Source organism: Saccopteryx bilineata, chromosome 10, assembly GCF_036850765.1.
Source record: "Saccopteryx bilineata isolate mSacBil1 chromosome 10, mSacBil1_pri_phased_curated, whole genome shotgun sequence".
NCBI lineage: Eukaryota > Metazoa > Chordata > Mammalia > Chiroptera > Emballonuridae > Saccopteryx > Saccopteryx bilineata.
In genome coordinates, this window is record NC_089499.1 from 35,143,533 (window position 1) to 35,167,615 (window position 24,083).

Below are 24,083 nucleotides of genomic sequence, written 5' to 3' on the forward strand. Positions count from 1 at the left end.
TTACTATCCCTGACCCAAATCCCTCTGTCTTGTCAACTCTTCACAAATTTATTGTTTCTTTATCCAGAACAGTGATTTTCAACAGATGTGCTGCAAGAATTTTTAAAATGTGCAGTTTCTGACTATTTGGTCAGGGGCATTAACCTCTTTTCCCTTAGACTATCAAATTTAAAAAATAACAATGACAACAGCCAACAAACAACAGCCATCTGGTGCAAATGAATCAAAATTATATCAAATTTTTTGTCAGATGGGCAAAAAATATATTTTTTGGTGTGCTACAGAATTTTAGCATTAGTTTATGTGTGCCGTTGAAAAGGTATCAAAGTTTCTACTCTGGCCACTTCTTTAGGTCTTTATTCTTCTACAAAAGATCCTGTGTACATGCAAACTTTTAATAACGTGTATGCTTTTCTCCTGTTACTCTGTCTTTGTCAGTTAAATTTTTGGATTCATCCAGGCACCCTAAGAAAGTTAAGGAAAACTTTTCCTCTCTTCACTATCTTTGTATCTTCTCTATAGAAAATGATATCACAAAATTGCCATCTGAACTAATAAAAAAGCTCCCCAAAATATAGGGGGAAAGCATTATAGAGGTGTGGGAAGCAGCCAATTAATAAAAATATTATTTTTCTTGACTTGGTGATATGTGTGGTATTTGTCAAAATGTTCATATTTTTAATGTGTTGTCATCTCTTTTTTTATCCTAAAGAAATTAACACCTGTGCCTTATTTTGTATATAGTTTGTTAAAGAGAGCCCTCCAGAAGCTTTGGGGCGCCAGACTTGGATCCAGCCCTTCGGAGTACACCACACACACCTGCCCATGTAAAGCCTGGACCCTTCCAGAGGCCTCACCACAGGCCAGGATGTGGTTCCCTGACTCACGGATATCCTATCCTTGTCTCTGCCTCTGGGGAAATCTCTCTTGCTCTCCTCTGCGCCTTTCAGACAGATCTCTTTGTTAAGGTCTAGAGTTTCCAAAATTCAAGTGCTTTCCGTGTTAAGCAGCTTCCATTTATTCTAGCTACAAAAATCCCTGAGGCAAGGAAATACTGAGGATCTGGACCCCAGTTTGTAACTTGAGGGGAGGCTTATGAAAACCCACAGATTGATATTTCAATCAATGATCCGGCTACATGAGTTACTGTGATTATTCAAACTGTATTAAATAGTCTTATTCTATCTGTCTTTGACTGTACGCAGATGTGTTTATAGAAAATAGTAATGTAAATCATAAATCATGTTTAGAGTTCAGGGGTGAAAATGTCTGTTTCAAGTTGAAGAGTGACCCCAGCAATTGCCCACATGAGACATTCCATGTCTTTGCTAATTAGACAGTGGGAGGAAGCCACGAGAACCCCAACTAGTCCTGGGTTGCTCCCACACACTGCCACATGCTTCCAGGTGACAATGTGGGGGAGGAGCAAACTTTCCTCTACCCTCTGCATTCTTCTGGCTGGTCTAATAATAAACAGACAGGAGACATTAGTGAGAGAAAATAATCAAACGTGATACATACATATGTATGGGAGCCCCGCATACATGAGAGAGAGACCCCACGTGCAGGAGAGGTTCAGAGACAGAAAGGGGAATGGAGGTACATAAGACATTTTGAGCTAGGGATGATGTAATGCCCCGGGGTGTGGGGGAAGGGGCTTCAAAGGATCGTTACAGGATGATAAAAAGAGCAGATGTTTAGTAAGTAAAAGTTTGCTCTGCTATATAGGTGAGTTAAAAAGAGATTATGGCTGTTAACCACTTATGGGCAAGGCTCCTAATTCAAGTTCTTCTAGGTAGTTAAGGGGAGAGGCAGAAGTTTCTCTTGAGCTTGAACTAGATTTCACTGCCCTTAGCTCACAACAATCTGCAAATCCCAGATGCACAGTTTTGGGTGACTAGCTCTGCACCCTGCCAGGAACAGAAATAGCAATGAAAAGGGAGTGTTGAACCAAGAGATCCAAGAGCAGATCATTTGAAGAGACAGGGAAAAATTCTGCAGCCATTTTTCAGCAATTTCACAAAAGCTCCTGAAGGAAGCGGAGTACCTCTTCCAACCTGGACTTCATTGGGAGCGGGGAGGGGGGGGGTGAATAATGTTCCATCAAAGGAGTGTGGTTTGAATTTTCTCCTAATGTACATTTCTTTCTTTCATCACAGCTGCCTCGGTGGCCACCTTGCTGTGAAACAGCATGATTAACTGCTAGGTTTCCGGAGAGAGGTGATCACTGTCAGTCAAGACTTTAGCCTGAAAATGCCTTTCCTTTTCGGTAGGGCAGCGGATCTCAGAAGTGGGTTTTGCTGGAAGGCTTCTATTTGCTTCCCTCTGATTGCTTTATTTACATTGCAAATCACTGATTTGGTGTCTGGGAAATTGACATGTTCAGGGCAGCAAAGCTTTTAGTTAATGGATGGTGAGTTTTAAGCTTTATACATTAAGAAAATAAAATTAAAAGGCCCCTTAAAGATTCAACACATCATTTCTCTTGTTCACGATAATGATCAATAGTGAGCTCTTACCATGCTTTTCAACTCCTGGTGTCAAAACTGAAGTCCATACTTATCTAATCTTCACTTTCAAACGTCTTGGTACCTGCTTTAATAATCAGGTTGGATAAAGCAGTTTTGGTCTCCCAGCTACGCTCTGAATACTTTCTTCCCTGAGTATCTGATCCTGTTGGCTGCATGGAAGAAAAGAGCAATCAAAGTCGAGCGCTGGTTCTGCCTCTGCGGTGACCTGATTATGGCACTGTCTCTTGACACTGTGTCTTTTTCTTCTGTTTCTTATCAGTGAATGAAAGTTGGATTCGATGATTATAAATATCTGTTTTTCCACTGTGGTGTTGTTCTAAGCAACAGAGTTCTTCAAATGAAATTGTGCCTAGAATTCTGCTATGGAAAACAGTATATTGGTTTCCTGTTGTTGTAAAACAAATCACCCCAAAGCTTTCCTAGGTCATGGGGCATAGGACAAAGTCCCACGTGGAGCCAATGGGAAGAGACTTTCAATCTACAAGGGAGCAATAACAAAACATGTGCTTTTAGATAGTGATGAGGGCTCGGAGGAACATAAAAACAGGGTAAAGTGATTGATAGCCATAAGAGAGGTGGCTTTTTCAGAGAGGGTGGTCAGTCACAAGCCCTCGAAAGAGGTGGGACTTGTAAATTGTAGTCTTCTCTGATTGGAGACTTTCCAAAGCCAAGGAAAACCAGCGTGGACAAAGGATTATTCCGGAAGCCTGACAATGGGCGGTCACATTAGAGAAATGGATGTCTGACTCCTTTCCCACCTTCTATTCTTTATTTTACAAATTTCCTGTAATATGCTTTTATTAATGTTCATATTAATTTTCATTATGAATAATGACTTTTAAAAAGAGGAAGTGCTATTGGTTTAAGATATCCCAGACTCCCTTTGGGCACAGCATGGCTCACACACTAGAGCAGGGGTCCCCAAACTTTTTACACAGGGGGCCAGTTCACTGTCACTCAGACCATTAGAGGGCCGGACTATAAAAAAAACTATGAACAAATCCCTATGCACACTGCACATATCTTATTTTAAAGTAAAAAAACAAAACGGGAACAAATACAATATTTAAAATAAAGAACAAGTAAATTTAAATCAACAAACTGACCAGTATTTCAATGGGGACTATGCTCCTCTCACTGACCACCAATGAAAGAGGTGCCCCTTCCAGAAGTGCGGTGGGGGCCGGATAAATGGCCTCAGGGGGCCGCATGCGGCCCGTGGGCCGTAGTTTGGGGACCCCTGCACTAGAGGGACTTTTTTGCCATTCACACTGGCCCGGAAGAGGAGTGGGTCTCAGAGACTAGAAATGTTCTCATTTCATTGCAAGTGTTGGTTCCTCAGTGCCTGTCAGACCCTGTTGGAGTTGGGTGAATTCAGAGAAGAGATGGTTCGAGAAAAGGAAAGGGCTTTCTGCAAAAACTTGCAGCCCCTGGTGTTTCCTTCTGCTGCTAAATCAACAGTCCTCAGCAGTGTCTACTCACGTTGGGCCAACCTGGACCTATTCTCCCAGCCTTCCTCCTATCAGCCCAGGGCCCTGTGTTTGCCTAACTAATCACTGGAAGTTTGCATAGGCCATTGCATTTCAGGAAAGGTCACTCCCCATCCCCCATCTCCCCAAAGCCATTTCCTGAAAACTATTTCTACTCCAGCAGTATAGACATGCTACACGCCAAGAATTGCTGATTTGTAGCTGAAGGCTTCTGGGTTCACCTGAAGCCATGAACTTTCTGCCTCCTTTTGGTTAATGACCCATATCCCCAAAGGACAGGTTAAGGGTAGAAATGCCGGCAAAGCACATGGCTGGAATCCGCCTCTCTGTTCCACACGCATTTGCTTGTCTTTCTGTGTCTAAGCCCCGCTCACATGCTCCCTGGCAGGATGTGCACCAGCCCGTCCCCCTGGAGACGCACTGGGAGAGAAGTTGGGAGAGCTCAGTTCTGCACACCAGCTCTAGTGGGAACCGTCCCTGGGGAGAGAAGGGGGAACCTCCTTGTGTGAGTGTCCTAAGGCTGCAGTAACAAATTACCATCACTTGGCGGCTTACACAGAGATGTATCCTCACACAAGTACAGGGGCCAGAGGTCTGAGTCAAGATCATGCTCCTTCTGGAGGCTCTAGGGGAAAAAAATCTATCCCTGCCTCTTTTACCTTTTGGTGACTGTTGTCATTCTTTGTCTGGTGGCTGCCTCACTCCAGTCTCTGCCTCCATGGGCACAATGCCTTCTCCTCTTCTGCCTGCCACCTCTCTCTCTGCCTCCCCCTCATTAGGATATGTGATTGCATTTAGGTTTCACCCAGACAATCAGGATAATCTATCTCTCTGTCTCACAATCCTTACTTTCATTATACCTATGAAGTCCTTTTTTTGTCATATAAGGCAGTGGTTCTCAAAGTGTGCGCCCTAGAAAATGTCCAGGTGCATCCTATGGTATTCCAGAGAAATATGTGCCTGTTGGGGACCAAAAAACCAACAGGGTTTTTGGAGTTTAGATTTTTGGAGGACAGACGTGTGGGGAATTGGCTGACAGTCTGCCCAACCCCCCACCTCACTTGCCTGATTAGGTTGCAAAAGGCTGTTAAGCTGTGGTGCTGGATTGTTTACACTTACCCCCTGGAAAGACTGGAGGCAAGTTTCTTCTATCCTTTGTTTGGTGTAAAGTTAAGATGATATGTATGGTGGGGGTTTTGGATTGATGATTAAATATAAGGAATTGTCTTTTGAAGCCTTTTGGATTTCTATAAAAGAAGAGTATGTGGAAATATCTAAAAAAGCTTTGAACATTTTAGTACAATTTTCAACATCCTATTATGTGAACTAGGATTTTCTACCCTCAACACAATTAAGAGTAAAAAGAGAGGAATTCTTCGATATATTGACAAGGAAATGACAGTTTGCCTTTCAAATATATGCCCAAACATTGAAGAAATTGCTAGGACACATCAGGCTCATGTTTCTCATAAACACAAGAATGAAAAAACTTAACACATTTGTGCCAGGACCTGCTGAATTTACTAAATCTTACAAGAATGTATCTATATATATAAAAAGATAACTTTTTTTGTTGTTTTCTTATTTTTTTAACCCCTCTTTTTTTACGAATTCTAAGAAGCATAATTTAAAAAATTGAACATAAAAATGTTTTTTAATGTCAGAATACATTTAATTTCATCATATTTATTTTGTTTAATTACCATAAAAACACGCTTGGACTTTATATATTTTTTCCTTACTATTTGACTTAATTATTATAACATATTTCTCAGAAATTTGTATATAGTGTGCCTACAATTATTTGTAGGCTTCTAAATGCGCCCCGACTTCAAAAAGTTTGAGAACCACTGATATAAGGTAACATTTACAGATTCCTGGGATTAGGACATGCCCATCTTTGGGAGGGTTTTTTTCAGCCCCCTGCACTCCCTGGAAAAGACTGCCTTCCCTGGTCTGGAAGAGCTAGATGCTCTGAGACCAGGCTCGAGCAGAAAGTTGCCTTTGTTAACACTGAAGATGCATTTGGGGAAGAGGCAGGTGATTGGGAAGCTCCAAAGCCAGTATCTTTTAGAAGAATCAACAGTGGCCCAAAATAGGAGAAACAGGTGATGTTCCAAGTCACCAGAGAGATGGGGGCAGAGGACAGGACTAAGCGTAGGGTGGAGAGCTGGGGGTCAGGGTGTGAACCGATTCTGCGCAGGTCCAGTTGCCTGGGGCAGTAATGGTGGTGGGTTATCCAGACACCAGGCCATCCTGGGGTTCTCTCCCCTGCATGCCAATGGCAGAACTCAGCTAGTTGGAAGTGCTTTTTAGTTAAATAAACCTCTTTCTAAAATAGTATAAAAGGGCTTATCAATGGGATGACTCAGATCTTGGGGGGTAGAGAGTAAAGGGTCATGCCCCCCCCACCCCAAAGCAATGTTTTCCCTTCTATTGTAGAGACATTAAAAAAAATTTTTTTTTTTCTTTTTCTGAAGCTGGAAACGGGGAGAGACAGTCAGACAGACTCCCGCATGCGCCTGGCTGGGATCCACCCGGCACGCCCACCAGGGGCGAAGCTCTGCCCCTCCTGGGCGACACTCTGCCTCGACCAGAGCCACTGTAGCGCCTGGGGCAGAGGCCAAGGAGCCATCCCCAGCGCCGGGGCCATCTTTGCTCCAATGGAGCCTTGGCTGCGGGAGGGGAAGAGAGAGACAGAGCTGAAGGAGGGGGGGGGGGGTGGAGAAGCAAATAGGCGCTTCTCCTATGTGCCCTGGTCGGGAATCAAACCCGGGTCCCCGGCACGCCAGGCCGACACTCTACCGCTGAGCCAACCGGCCAGAGCCCAGACATTTAAATTTAAAATGCCATTTTCTTCCACTGGAAGCCAATGCTTCTAAAGATGACCCTCCCTCCCCGGGCCACCTGACTCTTCTTCGCTCCTTGTTTTCTCCTCGAGGGACGCTGTGATTTTCACCAGCAATGCCTGGCGAAGAGGAAAGCCCAGCTTCAGTGAGATCAATACATCTGATCTGAGACAAGGCACATGAGCTAGAAGACCAGGAGAAAGTGGTTGGAGTAGAGGGTGTGTCAAATCAAGAATTTGGAGTTCTAGGCAACAATTCTATCTTGAGTGGCCGCTATGGGCCAGAAGAACTCTATGATTGGGTGTCTTAATAAACCTATTTAGAAAGAGGGAAGAGTAGACTGAAAGTGTCGCGGGAATAGGAGAAGAACCGGCAGTCCCTTGTCTGAGTCCGGATAGGGAGCTGTTTGGTCACTGTTGTGGTCTGAGCAATGTTTGTGTTTTGTCTGTGTTCAGACATGGTGGCAGGGCAGTCCTGTTTTTGCCTCCATATATCGAAGTCACAGCAGAACAGGTTCTTGTTTCTTGAAAAGCAGCTTGAGGTCTTTGACGAGTTCTTAGGTTGTGGTTCCTGTGGGGACTCACAAGAAACAGGTTTACTGTATTTCAAGACAAGTGTCTAACCCAGGGGTCCCCTAACTACGACCCGCGGGCCACATGCGCCCCGCCATGGGTCTTCAAACTTTTTATAAAAACCGCCCACTTTTGCAGGGCTGGTCAACCTGGTCCCTACCGCGCAACCAAACAGCGCTGCGATTGGCCCACCATGAAAGCTGGACCGCCCACTAGTGGGCGGTAGGGACCAGGTTGACCAGCACTGCAAAAGTGGGAGGTTTTTATTAAAAGTTTGATGACCCCATTGACCATCTCATTAGCCAAAAGCAGGTCCATTGTTCCCATTGAAATACTGGTCAGTTTGTTGATTTAAATTTACTTGTTCTTTTTTTTTACAGAGGCAGAGATAGACAGGGACAGACAGACAGGAACGGAGAGAGATGAGAAGCATCAATCATCAGTTTCTCGTTGCACGTTGGGACTTCTTAGTTGTTCATTGATTGCTTTCTCACATGTGCCTTGACCGTGGGCCTTCAGCAGACCGAGTAACCCCCTGCTGGAGCCAGCGACCTTGGGTCCAAGCTGGTAAGCTCTTTGCTCAAGCCAGATGAGCCCGCGCTCAAGCTGGCGACCTCGGGGTCTCGAACCTGGGTCCTTCCGCATCCCAGTTCGACGCTCTATCCACTGCGCCACCACCTGGTCAGGCTAAATTTACTTGTTCTTTATTTTAAATATTGTATTTGTTCCTTTTTTTTTTTTTTTACTTTAAAATAAGATATGTGCAGTGTGCATAGGGATTTGTTCATAGTTTTTTGTTTGTTTGTTTTTGTATTTTTCTGAAACTGGAAACGGGGAGAGACAGTCAGACAGACTCCCGCATGCGCCCGACCGGGATCCACCCGGCACGCCCACCAGGGGCGACGCTCTGCCCACCAGGGGGCGATGCTCTGCCCCACCGGGCATCGCTCTGCCGTGACCAGAGCCACTCTAGCGCTTGGGGCAGAGGCCAAGGAGCCATCCCCAGCGCCTGGGCCATCTTTGCTCCAATGGAGCCTTGGCTGCAGGAGGGGAAGAGAGAGACAGAGAGGAAGGAGGGGGGGTGGAGAAGCAAATGGGCGCTTCTCCTATGTGCCCTGGCCAGGAATCGAACCAGGGTCCCCCGCACGCCAGGCCGACGCTCTACCGCTGAGCCAACTGGCCAGGGCTGTTCATAGTTTTTTTTATAGTCTGGCCCTCCAACGGTCTGAGGGACAGTGAACTGGCCCCCTGTGTAAAATGTTTGGGGACCCCTGGTCTAACCGGCTATCCCTGTGAGCTTTACTGCAGTTGAGATGCTTCAAAGGACCTGAAGAAGGCCCTTCTATCTGGGTTGTAGTTGGGATGCTGACAGTTGTCCTTCCAGGTTTTTAAATAGACCATGGCCCCTGGTTTAACAAGACAGAGTGACGCTGTCTGAGGCTGATGTTCTGTGCAAGTTTTATGTTCCACAGGAGGACGCCACGCCCAGCTGAGAGCACCACACCCGCTTCCCGGGGCCAAGGACAGCTTTTCACTTGTTCACCCTGCACAACTGGCCACACATTAAGAGAAAGAGATGCCAGCTTTCAATAAACTGGCTCTGCTGGTCTGACATTCAGAAGAAACAAAACAGGTGGGGCTTACGAATTCTCCAAGCTCCCTGCAGCAGACATACTGCCTTTGGAAGACTAATTAAAATTTCATGTCAAAACAATTTAAATGCGAAAAATAGACACTCAGACCAATGGAACAGAATAGAAAGCCCAGAAATAAAACCACATATATATGGTCAAATAATCTTTCATAAAGGGGCCAACAACACACAATGGAGAAAAGAAAGCCTCTTCAACAAATGGTGTTGGGAAAACTGGAAAGCCACATGCAAAAGAATGAAACTCGACTACAGCCTGTCCCCGTGTACTAAAATTAATTCAAAATGGATCAAAGACCTAAATATAAGACCTGAAACAATAAAGTACATAGAAGAAGACATAGGTACTAAAATCATGGACCTGGGTTTTAAAGAACATTTTATGAACTTGACTCCAATGGCAAGAGAAGTGAAGGCAAAGATAAATGAATGGGACTACATCAGAATTAAAAGTTTTTGCTCAGCAAGAGAAACTGATATCAAAATAAACAGACAGCCAACTATATGGGAACTGATATTTTCAAACGACAGCTCAGATAAGGGCCTAATATCCAAAATTTACAAAGAACTCATAAAACTCAACAACAAACAAACAAGCAATCCAATAAAAAAATGGGAAGAGGACATGAACAGACACTTCTCCCAGGAAGAGATACAAATGGCCAACAGATATATGAAAAGATGCTCAGCTTCATTAGTTATTAGAGAAATGCAAATCAAAACTACAATGAGATACCACCTCACCCCTGTTAGATTAGCTATTATCAACAAGACGGGTAATAGCAAATGTTGGAGAGGCTGTGGAGAAAAAGGAACCCTCATTCACTGTTGGTGGGACTGTAAAGTAGTACAACCATTATGGAGGAAAGTATGGTGGTTCCTCAAAAAACTGCAAATAGAACTACCTTATGACCCAGCAATCCCTCTACTGGGTATATACCCCAAAACCTCAGAAACATTGATATGTGAAGACACATGTAGCCCCATGTTCATTGCAGCACTGTTCACAGTGGCCAAGACATGGAAACAACCAAAAAGCCCTTCAATAGAAGACTGGATAAAGAAGATGTGGCACATATACACTATGGAATACTACTCAGCCATAAGAAATGATGACATCAGATCATTTACAGCAAAATGGTGGGATCTTGATAACATTATAAGGAGTGAAATAAGCAAATCAGAAAAAAACAAGAACTACATGATTCCATACATTGGTGGAACATAAAAATGAGACTAAGAGACATGGACAAGAGTGTGGTGGTTACCAAGGGTGGGGGGGGAGGGAGGACATGGGAGGGAGGGAGGGAGAGTTAGGGGGAGGGGGAGGGGCACAGAGAACTAGATGGAGGGTGACGGAGGACAATCTGACTTTGGGCGAGGGGTTTGCAACATAATTTGATGACAAAATAACCTAGACATGTTTTCTTTGAATATATGTACCCTGATTTATTAATGTCATCCCATTACCATTAATAAAAATTTATTAAAAAAAAAAACAAAAAAACAATTTAAATGCAAGAGCAATGAAAACACTGAGTTTTACTTATTGTGGGTACAGTCTAGAGAGAGTTCCAGAAACTGATCTACTTTAAAACTGTAATAATCTTTGGAGGGGATTATCATGGATGCTAAACAATTTACTTTTAACTTGTTATAGTTGGTGTGTGTGTGTGTTAAAAAAAAAAAAGCACACTTTCTATTTTCATGACCTTGAATATAGGTGTGCTGTTATCCCCTCCCCCCCACCCAACCCACAACACGTGAGAGTTGTTTTAACAAAGGAATGTGTCTAGAATAAATACAGTGTGTCCGTAAAGTCATGGTGCACTTTTGACCGGTCACAGGAAATCAACAAAAGACGATAGAAATGTGAAATCTGCACCAAATAAAAGGAAAACCCTCCCAGTTTCTGTAGGATGATGTGGCAGCATGTGCGCATGCGCAGATGATGACGTAACACCGTGTATACAGTGGAGCAGCCCACGGCCATGCCAGTTGAGATGTGGACGGTACAGAGGAAAGTTCAGTGTGTTCTGTGGCTTGCTAAATTCGAATCCATGACCAAAATGCAACGTGAATATTGGTGTGTTTATAACGAAGCGCCACGACATTAATCACTTAAAACAGAGAATCACAGACGTTATTCACTCTGTTACACCAGACGTCCTTACCGTGTGTGGCAAGAACTTCACTATTGTTTGGATGTGTGTAGGGCAACAAATGGAGCCCACATCGAACTGCACTGAATAGGTATGAAAACTGGGAGAGTTTTCCTTTTATTTGGTGCAGATTTCACATCTCTATCATTTTTTTGTTGCTTTCCTGTGACCCGTCAAAAGTGCACCATGACTTTACAGACACACTGTATATGGTTACCAAATTCATACTATTCAGGGGGAAAAAAAATGAAATAATACAGTGTTGTTGTTTGAAGGAAGATGCCAGGACCCCAACCATCAGCAAGCTCCCCAGGCTAGTGTGGGAGCCCAGACGCTGACCCCAGGGCTCTAGACTCCCAGCTTTAACCAGACGTAACACTTCCTCTCAGTCTGCTCCGGGGGCAGAGACATTTTCTGTCTCGTTTCCCGCATGGTGCCTGATGATTTAGAGGTGCTCAATAAATGAATGGATAAACTACGCTTTAAAAAAACAGAGAAACAAAGCACAGTTCTGTAAAGTCAGCGTTCTGGAACTGTGAGAAACTTTAGTTTAGAGCAGGGGTCTCAAACTCGTGGCCCATGGGCCGCATGCGGCCCGCCGAACAATTTTGTGCAGCCCGCAGACTAATCCACGAAGTTCAAAATATTTTGGATAAAATTAAGTAAGCCTAGGGGCCTACTTGTATTTTTCATTTCTCTAGCATCCTAGCTAGATATTAGCTTAGTTAACAGCAGTTGTGATGCGAACTACAGTTTCTGGTCGTTTTGTGACACTGAAAAGTGTTGCGTAACAGTTGCCTTTTGTAGACCTAGTGTGGCCCGCCAAAGGGCTGTGATCTTGCTCTGCGGCCCACATGCTGAGTTGAGTTTGAGACCCCTGGTTTAGACTCTGTTATTCAAGCAATGGTCTGCAATGAGTAGCCTCAGCACCACCTGGGATCTTGTCCAAAATGAAGAATCTTCAGCTCCACCCAGAGCACTGAATCAGAATCTGCTTGTTAACAAGACTCCCAGGTGATCAACAGGCCTATGAAAGTTTGAGATATGCTGTAATAGAGTCATAGCCAATGTTTCTCAGCCCAGGCATGCTATCGGTGTAGGAAGATTTTGTTTTTTTAACTTTCAATTACAGTTGATGTTCAATATTATTTTATATTAGTTCCAGGTGTACAGCGTAGTGGTTAGACAACCATATGCTTTTTTTTTTTTTTTTTTAATTTATTTTTCTGAAGCTGGAAACGGGGAGAGACAGTCAGACAGACTTCCGCATGCGCCCGACCGGGATCCACCCGGCACGCCCACCAGGGGGCGACGCTCTGCCCACCAGGGGGCGATGCTCTGTTGCGACCAGAGCCACTCTAGCGCCTGGGGCAGAGGCCAAGGAGCCATCCCCAGCGCCCGGGCCATCTTTGCTCCAATGGAGCCTCGCTGCGGGAGGGGAAGAGAGAGACAGAGAGGAAGGAGAGGGGGAGGGGTGGAGAAGCAGATAGGCGCTTCTCCTGTGTGCCCTGGCCGGGAATCGAACCAGGGACTTCTGCACAGCAGGCCGATGCTCTACCACTGAGCCAACCGGCCAGGGCCACCATATGCTTTATAGAGTGATCCCCTCATACTTCAAGAACCCACTTGGCACCATATAGTTATTATAATATTGTTGTCTGTATTTCCTATACTGTACTTTGTATCCCCGTGACTATTTTGTAACTACCAATATGTACTTCTAAATACCTTTACCTTTCTCACCTAGCCCCCAAACCCTTCCTCTCTGGCAACCATCAGTTTGTTCTACTGTATTTGTAAGTCTGTTTTTGTTTTGTTTATTTTGCTGTTTAGATTTTACGTATAAGTGGAATCTTAGGGTATTTGTCTTTCTCTGTCTGACTTATTTCACTTAACCTAATACCCTCTAGGTTGTGGGAAGCTTTTAATACATATAAATATTTGGGTCCCATCTCCAGAGAATTTGATGTGTGGTCAGGCTTGAAGATCCTTGATTGTAGCTCAGTATCCTGTGTGACCTTACATGAGTTACTTTGCCTTTCTGTGCCTGTTTTCTTATCTGGTCAATGGGCTTCTCAATGCCCTCTAGCCAAAGTCCCTCGGGAATACATAGCAGTCGAATGAAGTTGATTTAGTGACTTGCTGCAACTTAGGAAATAGCACTTCATAAGGGCGCCATAAGGCGATTCAGAAAGAGGGTGTTGGGAGGGGGTTGTTGCAGGATTTGAACTTGTGCTGGGTGATTTGGGAGAGAATTAATGACTGTGTGGTGTTGGTTTGGATTGGGTGCTGTCTGGAGGCAGGAGCAATTCCGTTATACCTTAATTTTTATCCCTCAGATGTGAGAGGAACAAAGGCATAATTGATAAAAGCTGTCTGTAAAGCCAGAAGCCAAGGCCACCATCACAGCAGCCTGGCCCATGCAGGTTCACATTGGATTCGGACAGTCGGTAAAGAAACAATGGAGCCAAAAACTGATGGGCCATTAGCTTTAATCCTAGCTTGCAACCGGCAGGCAAGTAAAAAACACACACTGGGCTCCAAAACTCACTCACATTCAGTGCTCACAAAGCTACTGCCTTATCCAAGTTTCCTAGAATCAAGGTTTCTAGCTCACCAGACTATTCACCTCTGTTCCCTATCTCCTTCCTTCTCCCCACACAAACTGCACAAATTGGCTTCTCACTCAACACTCTGCCATCTTGGCTGCTTCTCCTGGCCTCCTCCACGTGGCCTTTCTCTGCTCTCTGCTCTCTGCTCTCTCCTCTAATATTAATCTCAGGAACTAAGAGCGCAAGCTCCTATTCTGCCCTATTTTATAGTGTAGAAATCCAAACCTTTAATCCAATATACAAAATAGGGAAGTCTCTAATACAAATTTACTTATCTGAGTCAAGATGGGATTGTACCACCCCACATCAAAAAGGGTGGGAAAGGCTTAATCCCAAAACCAAGCCCCAGGCTACAAGGATCCTGCCTGCCCACAGCCCACAGAGACACACATTAATATCACCTGGGCAATGGCCTCCACGTGGGCAGCGCCATCTTTAACAAAGTGAGCATAATATATTTTATCTGCCCAACACTGTCATTGATGAAGCAGTCACTATATCAGCTGTTGGGTGACAGGGCATTTGGTCATTTGATGGTTTGGCTTGTGTTCCTGTTTTGTTTGTGTTTAGATACAATTTCAAAGTGATTCTGCTTTTGTTGTGCTCCGTCATGGTCACAGAGTAGGCTTGTCTATTGCTGTTGGTGTATGAAATTGTCTCTATCCAACGTGTAACAAATATGTGTATTTTGTGGTACTGTCCTAGAACTCCAGCGTGTATTTTACCTTCACACCACATCTCAAACCAGACCAGCCACATTTCAAATATTTCCGAGTCACAGGTGGCTAGTAGCTCCTGTTTTGGAAAGTACCACCATAGAGAGTGATTTTGCAGATTAAATTAGGTAACGGTTAAAGTAATTAGTTCTTGGCCTCAAGTAATTAGCCCTTGGCTCAATACATCTTAGCTATCATTATTGTCACTGATCCAATACAGGCAGAAATGATAGGAGCCTCATCCAGGGGAAGGCTGGAATGGATGTAACAGAAAGAGTAAAATATTAATTAACGCCCTGAAGAGTCTAGAGGGAGTTTTGTGCTGCCAGAAAGTAATGGCTCTTTAAATATACATTAGATTAAACATTTTTATTTTCTTGCTCAAATCTTCTAGACCCTTATTTTTCTCTGCTTCATCTACCAGTTTAATATACCTGATAGTGATATGTTAAAATTTTTTACCATGCCCTTGGCAGGTTGGTTCAGTGGTAGAGTGTCAGCCCACTGTGTAGATGTCCCAGGTTCAATTCCCGTTCAGAAAACACAAGAAAAGTGCCCATCTGCTTCTCCACCCCTTCCCTTCTCGCTTCTCTCTTTCTCTCTTTCTGTCTTTCTTTCTTCCCCTCCTGCAGTTATGGCTTGATTGGAGCGAGTTGGCCCCCAGCACTGAGCATGGCTCAGTGGCCTCTGCCCCAGGTGCTAAGAAGAGCTCGGTTGCTGAGCAATGGAGCAACACCCCAGATGGACAGAGCATCACCCCCTAGTGGACTTGCCAGGTGTATCCCCATTGAGGCCCATGTGGGAGTCTGTCTCTGTCTCCCCTCCTCTCACTGAATAATAATAATAAATTGTACTATAATCATGGATTCATAATTTTTGTTGTTTTTTTTTTTTGTTTTACTGCAAAAAGCTTTATTTTCAATTGGTCCAACGCATAGAAGAGGGCTCCCGTGTGATTAAAAGAATGCCTTGTGGTTGCAGGGAGAGAGAGGCACAGGCAGATGCAGGACACCAGGGTGCTGCAGAGGGGTAGGGAGGGCCGCCCCTCAGAGGCCTCTGGGCTCCAAAGGCTCCTAGCCTTGCTTGAGGGGGAGCCTTTAGAGACCCGCCCAGCCCAGCCTGGGGGCCGCCAGCTTCGCAGGTTAGTCAGATATCGCCCATCTTTTTGATGAGTTTCACTTGCTCATCCAGGAAATGGTTCTCCAGGAAGTCACAGAGCTGAGTGTCCCTGCGGGCAGAACTCAGGGCACGCAGAACCCAAAGGCCTGGTTCAGGTTCTTCTCCAGGACCGTGGCAGCTTCCATGGTGTCCTGATCCCCGCCCCAGCCATCTTGGGAGGCTCCTGCGCGTCCTGAAAGTGGTCTCGCTGGTTTTGCACCTTCAAGGACCCTGGGCTCAGCCAACTCGTGGAGGAAGCGGCCCACGCCCTCCAGGGGCGCATCACTCAGGTGGAAGTACAAGCCCGCGGAGAGGTAGGTGTGGGAGGATCGCAGAGGCGGGGTGACCGCGCTGATGGCAGTCTCCACTCGGCTCCGTGGAATACGGTGATTCTGACCGATGTGGCAGCTCACGGTTGCTAGACAACAAGGAGTTAAGCTTGAAGGAGGCGTTGGCTGGTCTGGGAGGCCCAGGACCACTGAGGTGGAAAACAGGTGCACTGTGTTCGTAGGCTGGACGAGGGGTCGTCCCTCGGTCTGTTCCCGTCGGAACGGTACTGGAGCGAGAGACAGATCCGGGGACCGCCAGAGCCCTGCCATGGGTTTGTGATTTCCCCTTGCAATTTTATTTGTACATCTTTTATGTATTTTAACGTTAAATTGTTAGGAGCATATATATCAGCAGCTATGGCTAAGTTATATCATTCTATTGTGCACAGGTCTGTGGACATTCAGGATAGTTAGGTGTTTGTGAAAATTCTGAGGCAAACTGGGAAGCGTTTCTTTCTTTTTTTTTTCTTTTTTCTTTTTATATATATTTTCCGAAGCTGGAAACGGGGAGAGACAGTCAGACAGACTCCCGCATGCGCCCGACCGGATCCACCCGGCACGCCCACCAGGGGCGATGCTCTGCCCACCAGGGGGCGATGCTCTGCCTCTCCGGGGCGTCGCTCTGCCGACCAGAGCCACTCTAGGGCCTGGGGCAGCGGCCAAGGAGCCATCCCCAGCGCCCGGGGCCATCTTTGCTCCAATGGAGCCTTGGCTGCGGGAGGGGAAGAGAGAGACAGAGAGGAAGGAGGGGGAGTGCGGGTGTGGAGAAGCAAATAGGCGCTTCTCCTATGTGCCCTGGCCGGGAATCGAACCCGGGTTCCCCCGCACGCCAGGCCGACGCTCTACCGCTGAGCCAACCGGCCAGGGCGGGAAGCGTTTCTCTTGATACCATTTTATACCCCCTTGGTCACATCCCTCATGTCCCATTCCCACCTATTCTCACAGGTGGGATCAGGTATTACTTTTGGCTTTTATGCCTCTTTAATTTCTTTTAAATTTGCTTTTTTTGGTCTTTTTTTTAAAATAATTTTTTTTTATTTATTCATGTTAGAGAGGAGAGAGAAGGGAGAGAGAGAGAGACAGAGAGGGAGAGAGAGAGGAGAGAGAGACAGAGAGAGAAGGTGGGGATTTTTTTTGTCTTTTATGCATTTGATATATTTTAAAGAATTAGTTTGGCCCTAGCCAGATGGCTCAGTGGGTTGGAGCATTGACCCGAAGCATAGAAGTTGCTGGTTTGTTTCCCTATCAGGGCACAGACAGGAACAGATCAATGTTTCTGTCTCACTCCCTCTCTCTCCCTTTCTCACTAAAATCAATCAATAAAAATTAAATTAAAAAAGATTAGTTCGTTTGGGTGGGGGGTAATTGTTGAACATTCCTTGATTAGATTCAGGTGATGCATCCCAGCTGGGCTATTATGAAAGTAACATTAGGTTCTTAGTATATTTTATCTGGTAACATGTAATGCTCATCTGTTTCTCATTGTTGTTAATTTTGATCACCTGGTGATCACTGACTGGCTAGTATTTTCCCCTTTTAACTATTAAGCAATCTGTGGGGAGCACTTTTCAGACCATGCAAATATCCTGCTCCAGTATCCATTGATGATTCTTGTCTGAAACAATCTGTAGCACGATGGTTACAAATGATGGCTTTCTAACTCTAGCATGCTTTCCACGTGTATCAGTTGGCATTCAAAATTCTATTGCAAGCAATGATCCTCCTCTCTCTCTCATTTCTATTTACTATTCTATGGACTCATGGATTCCTGAATGTTTCCAAATGCTTTAACATGAATTAACTGACATTATTATTATCATTATTATGATGATGTTATTTTAGTGAGAGGAGGGGAGGCAGAGAGATAGATTCCTGCATGCACCCTGACTGGGATCCACCCAGCAAGCCTGCTAGGAGGTGATGCTCTGCCCATCTGGGGCTGTTGCTCCTTTGCAGTCGGAGCCATTTTTTATGGCCTGAGGCAGAGGCCATGGAGCCATCCTCAGCACCCGAAGCCAACTCGCGTCAATCCAGTCATGGCTGTGGGAAGGGAAGAGAGTGGGAAGAGGGAGAAGTGGAGAAGCAGATGGGCGCTTCTCCTGTGTGTCCTGATCAGGAATCGAACCCGGGACTTCCACATGCTGAGCTGACACTCTACCACTGAGCCAACCAGCCAGGGCCAATTAACTGACTTTTAAAAGTATCTTTTTATATTAGTTCTGTTCTTTAAAATCTACTTTTTCATGTGCCAGTACCACCTGGGCTTTGTTCATTCTTAAAGCTGTGTCTGTGGTTGAGAGTCTAGAAAAATAAGTCTTTTCCCCCATTACTTGTTATTTTTGGAGTTTCTTTTGAGCTTTCCTCCAATTTATTGTTCTGGATAAATTTTAGAACTATCTTTATACATTTATTTACCCCCCCCCCCCATGTCTTTTCTCCTCACTGTTTTTCCTCAACTCTGGTGGAATGTGATAGAGCTGCACTGGACCTAGACACCAGTTTGGAAATAAGGCAGTTTTATGATATGTAGTCTTTTCATCAGGAACAGGTCTACTCTCCATTTATTCAAGTTTTAATGAGATCAATGATATCTATAATGAGCATACCTTCTATAACAAGAAGCATAGGGTGCACAGGTGTGCTATCACTCTGTGGGATTCTCGAATGACTTTCAGTCTTTGCAAGAATGTCACTATAGTGCTGATGTCAACCATGAGGAAAGCAGATAAAACCACCAAGGAAGTGGGAAACAAAACAGAACAAAATGCAGATCCTTCAATAGGTTCATTTTATTCCCTTAGCAAATAAGCCTTCTGGAGAGTCTACATGTCACCTGCCAGGCACTGTGCTAGATGAGGGGACACGGAGGAGAAGGCAGACCAGAGAAGAGTATAAAATTAAATGGATACAAGGAAAAATCTCTAATAGGCTCATTGCCTTTACTTCTTGTATATTCCTTTTGGAGGTCTTCCCAGGCCACTTGTAAGATCTGCTAGTGATGGGGACACAGAAAGGAACAAACCATAGGCCCTGCCCCTGGGAGTTCACAGAAGACTAAGGGTTACAGGGGTGAAGTCTAATAAAGTGGGGTGAAACGATCATAATCTTGTCTGTCAAATTTCAAAAATCTTGACCATGGTGCAGCCCGTGAGAGCTTGTAGAAAATGCTTTCGAAGCTAGATAATAGGAAGCCCTGCTTGGTACAGTAAATCAATGGCTGGGAAATTATTAATAGTTCAATGATGAATGTCAGTAAAACGTTATATGATGAATTAATTCACAACATGTTAAACTTACAGCCTGTGGAAACTGCTCCTACATAAGAGCACCTGGGGCAGAAAATGTCTGTTGGAAAGAGAGTCTATCTCATCATTTCAAAGGGGTTTTTTTTTTTTCTTCTTGAGAAAAATAGAATTTAAAATCTGGAAACTTTCCCTGAGAGCTTCACTCTCTACATCCTGCCCAGAGAGATAGAACAGCCCTTCTCATGGCTTCGTTTGCAAGTATTCAGCTGTTGGCTTTCTGTGCTCTGCAGTAAGCAATTAAGATCATTGGACGCCACTGTCAATGACAATGAATGGGTCTAAAAAGTGCTTAGCAAACTTCTTTAGCTTTAATTAGCTTCTCAGCACCTTTCAGGAGGCTGTCAATCAACTCCTGGGAGGCGGTCCGGATCACCTGCCTTTGTCAGATTAGTTCAGAGCTCCCGAGGCAAGCATTACCCACCTCCTGGGGGGAAGTGTCACTGCTCAGCTGTGATCTAGAAACACTTAGGCTGTTATCTGTGGTTTAAAGAGATGTCCCCAGGCCTTCACTTATTTGTTGTTCTTTTTCCCCCCCTTTATTCTTCCATCCTTTCTTCCCACAGATATTTGGGACACACTGTCTCCAGTGTTTTTCTAACCCCTGAGTTTAAGTCTTCACTAAACAAGAATGGAGTGAATATTTATTGTCCATCTTGTTGTGGATAAATGAAAGGGAATTGATTCTTTCCAGTATTTGAGTAAATTAAAATAGAACCTGAGACTTAGAGTTCAGTTTCAAATTAGCCACTCCCCAAATCCTCCAGTTGGTCTTCCCTTCCTTCCGCCCCACCCTTTTTCTTCTCTTTACAAGGTGGTATCATTATCATAAAAGACATATACACAATAGGACTGTATCTACTTGAAAACATAGACCTGAATATTAATTGTCATGCTGCATGGAAAGATGGAGTGAAGAGAGATGATTATCCCAGAAACCAGGCTAAGAATAAGTGGTTTGCTTTTACTCCGTTTTCTAGGAGTCAGGGTAGAGACGCATGAGGAATTAAATACCTTCCTTTGCTGATTCAAGGAATCACACTCTTTTTCTTTTTTTTTCCTTTTACAGAGAGAGAGAGAGAGTCAGAGAGAGGAATAGACAGGGACAGACAGACAGGAACGGAGAGATGAGAAGCATCAATCATTAGTTTTTCGTTGCACATTGCAAGACCTTAGTTGTTCATTGATTGCTTTCTCATATGTGCCTTGACAATGGGCCTTCAGCAGACCAAGTAACCCCTTGCTTGAGCCAGCGACCTTGGGCTCAACCTGGTGAGCTTTTTGCTCAAACCAGATGAGCCTATGCTCAAGCTGGCGACCTCGGGGTCTCGAACCTGGGTCCTCCGCATCCCAGTCCAACGCTTTATCCACTGCGCCACCGCCTGGTCAGGCAAGGAATCACACTCTTTTTGACAGCAAAGACACACATCTTCCTAACATTACTCCCGAGTGGACTGCGTCACGCTGTCCCCTGTATAAGGAAGGTGGACAGAGTGCTCAGTATCAGGTTTTGTGACAACACGGGCCTCTTTTGGCCTCACAGAGGTGTTTTAGTGAAGATACACACAGCAGTGGTTGTCCAGTGTTAATACCATCCCGATGCTGCCAGCCCAGGTGCCCCCATCAGCAGGCAGGCCGGGTGAAGCCGAAGCCCTTCCTCCCTTGCTGTGCAGCGGCACACTCTCCCCAGGGCTCTGGGCATCTGATGGAGATACTTGGGCCCATCCACCACCCACGGGCTGCAGTGATAGGTGCTTCTGCAGCCCTTCCTGCTTCCCAAGCGGTGGCCTAATGACTGCACCCAGGGCATCAGTTCTTCCAGGAGATTCTGAAAATTCCTAGATGGGATCAAGGGACCATGCGTGGCTCACTGGGAGGATAAACCCAGTCTTAGGAATGGAGGGAGAAAAGTGAGATGAGGAAGGGTGGTTGCTGCCCCTCCTGCAACTTGGGAGAGGAAAGGATATGAACAACATCCTTAGAGTTAGGGGGGAAATGACTGATAAGTAGGTGGTGCTTGAGGAGGAAGCCCTGGCACATTGTACATCAGGGAGCGAGGGACCAGATGTTTTCCTCATCGAGGAGATTTTGAACGCATTTAACTTGGTGCAGCCTTCCTGAGGGTCTGTTTAGTATTGTATCTCCTTGATCCAGTCATTTCACTTCCAGCCCATTTACTTAAGATAATTAATGATGACCGCAAAGATTTAGCTGTAAAAGCATTCACCATAGGATTGTTTCCAATTGCAAAACAACAATACAACCCACCAAAAAAAAGTAACTTTAAGACACTAAAACATATGTTATAAACAAACAAAAAAGACTATGAAATAGCGTGCTCAGTGAATCTCGTTTATTATACAGGTCTAATACATGTCTTAGTAACTGCAAGGTGATATGAAGCTTTTTTATTTTTTTATTTTTTATTTTTTGTATTTTCTCTGAAGCTGGAAATGGGGAGAGACAGTCAGACAAACTCCCGCATGCGCCCGACCGGGATCCACCCGGCACGCCCACCAGGGGCCACGCTCTGCCCACCAGGGGGCGATGCTCTGCCCCTCCGGGGCGTCGCTCTGTCGCGACCAGAGCCACTCTAGTGCCTGGGGCAGAGGCCAAGGAGCCATCCCCAGTGCCCGGGCCATCTTTGCTCCAATGGAGCCTCAGCTGCGGGAGGGGAAGAGAGAGACAGAGAGGAAGGGGGGGGGGTGTGGAGAAGCAAATGGGCACTTCTCCTATGTGCCCTGGCCGGGAATCGAACCCAGGTCCCCCGCACGCCAAGCCGACGCTCTATCGCTGAGCCAACCGGCCAGGGCCTGAAGCATTTTTTTTTAAGTTTTGAAAATCCATTACTCCTTTTCTTTGGTGTCCTCTTAAAATCAAACTGGGTGATTGATCCATAATAGTCTTTCCTAATTTTTATTTAGTTACTTAGTGGTTTCTCCAAATGTGTCTATCCTTTCAGTGAGAACAGGAAACTAGCTCAGGCTCAACACAGAATCAAGTAACTGAGAGCTCAGGAGGTAACAGAGAAGACCCCTCCCCGGCCAGACAAGTAGTTCCACACAGACACCAGCAAATGAGAAGTTACGAATCTCCATGTCTGGGGAGCACCCAGATTCTAAACAGCTCAGGCCCTTTTCTGCATGATGGTGAAAGAAAAGACTATCTAGAAGATTTCTTAAAGTTGGCCGGATCATTGGCCTTTTGTGTTTGATAAATTAGAACAACCTATCAAATAGGAGAAATGACTCACCCATAGACGTCCTCTGGGGGCCTCCCATCCGTGAAGAGGTGGGCAGAGGCCAAGAGTGCCTATCTGTACTGTCCAAGGCTCCTTACCATCTCATTAGATGAAGGGGAAATTAGGACATTGGCCTTAAAAAGCTGCGAGAGTTCTCTATTTAATTAGAATTTGAACCAATGCTTAGTTTTTTAAAAAGTTGGCTCAGCAGTTTCAGCTGGTAGGACCTCCTTGGTATTCTGGAACCGCAGGAGTTTTTGTTGGTTTTTTTTGTATTTTTCTGAAGCTGGAAACAGGGAGAGACAGTCAGACAAACTCCCGCATGCGCCCGACTGGGATCCACCCGGCACGCCCACCAGGGGCGACACTTTGCCCACCAGGGGGCAATGCTCTTGCCCCACTGGGGCGTAGCTCTGCCGCGACCAGAGCCACTCTAGTGCCTGAGGCAGAGGCCAAGGAGCCATCCCCAGCGCCCGGGCCATCTTTGCTCCAATGGAGCCTTGGCTGCTGGAGGGGAAGAGAGAGACGGAGAGGAAGGAGGGGGTGAGGGTGGAGAAGCAAATGGGCGCTTCTCCTATGTGCCCTGGCCGGGAATCGAACCCGGGTCCCCCGCACGCCAGGCCGACGCTCTACTGCTGAGCCAACCGGCCAGGGCCTGGAACCGCAGGAGTTTTTGTTTGTGTTTGTTTGGAGTCTCGTGCTGTTTGACTGCCTGATGTTATCTGCAGGTTTAATCAGTGGACATTAGGCTTCAGACCCTCGCTCAGATCAAACAATAATGGTGGAGGGGGCTCGGGCCGAGGGGGTTCTAGTACTGTCCTGACCTGCAGCCTGGAATGAAAGGGCATACGTTTCCGTCCTTACCGTCGATTCACCTTCATCAGCACCCGACCCGTCCCATACATACTCAGCCCTCTTCTTCTTGGAGGATGGTGGAGCTCGTCCTGCCCATAGAGCGGTTTTGCTCACACGTAAACAGGAGTGACATCACCAAGGTTCCAGTCCAATGGTAAATGACCCTACTCTGCGGGTCCGCTCTTCCTCTCACACTCACTCCTGCCCAGGTCTCGCCCGGCCTCGTTTGGGCAAACCAGCCCTCTTTCAACTCTCTTCCCATCTTAGGTGATGGGCAAAGAGGTGAGAAGCAGAGAAATTAAGGCACACGGTGCACACCTATTCTTCTGGATATGAGGGAGAAACTGCCTCCCAGAAAAGTTGTCTAAACCACGTCTACAGGTGCTGCCAGGGGGAAGGGGGGAGTCCTATCTCCCCATAGCTGAAGAGAGGGCTTATTCAGTGGTACTCATCAAAAATGGTTAGGAGGCCTGACCTGTGGTGGCGCAGTGGATAAAGTGTCGACCTGGAAATGCTGAGGTCGCCGGTTCGAAACCCTGGGCTTGCCTGGTCAAGGCACATATGGGAGTTGATGCTTCCAGCTCCTCCCCCGTCTCTCTCTCTCTTCTCTGTCTC

General features: G+C 45.7%; 1 non-coding gene across 1 annotated transcript; it reads right to left on the reverse strand.

The window, feature by feature from the left end:
* Positions 1-12,759: 12,759 nt before the first annotated feature.
* Positions 12,760-12,835, reverse strand: TRNAS-GCU (transfer RNA serine (anticodon GCU)). Its single transcript has one exon. It is a non-coding gene; the product is annotated as a tRNA-Ser (tRNA).
* Between the last annotated feature and the right edge of the window lie 11,248 nt (positions 12,836-24,083).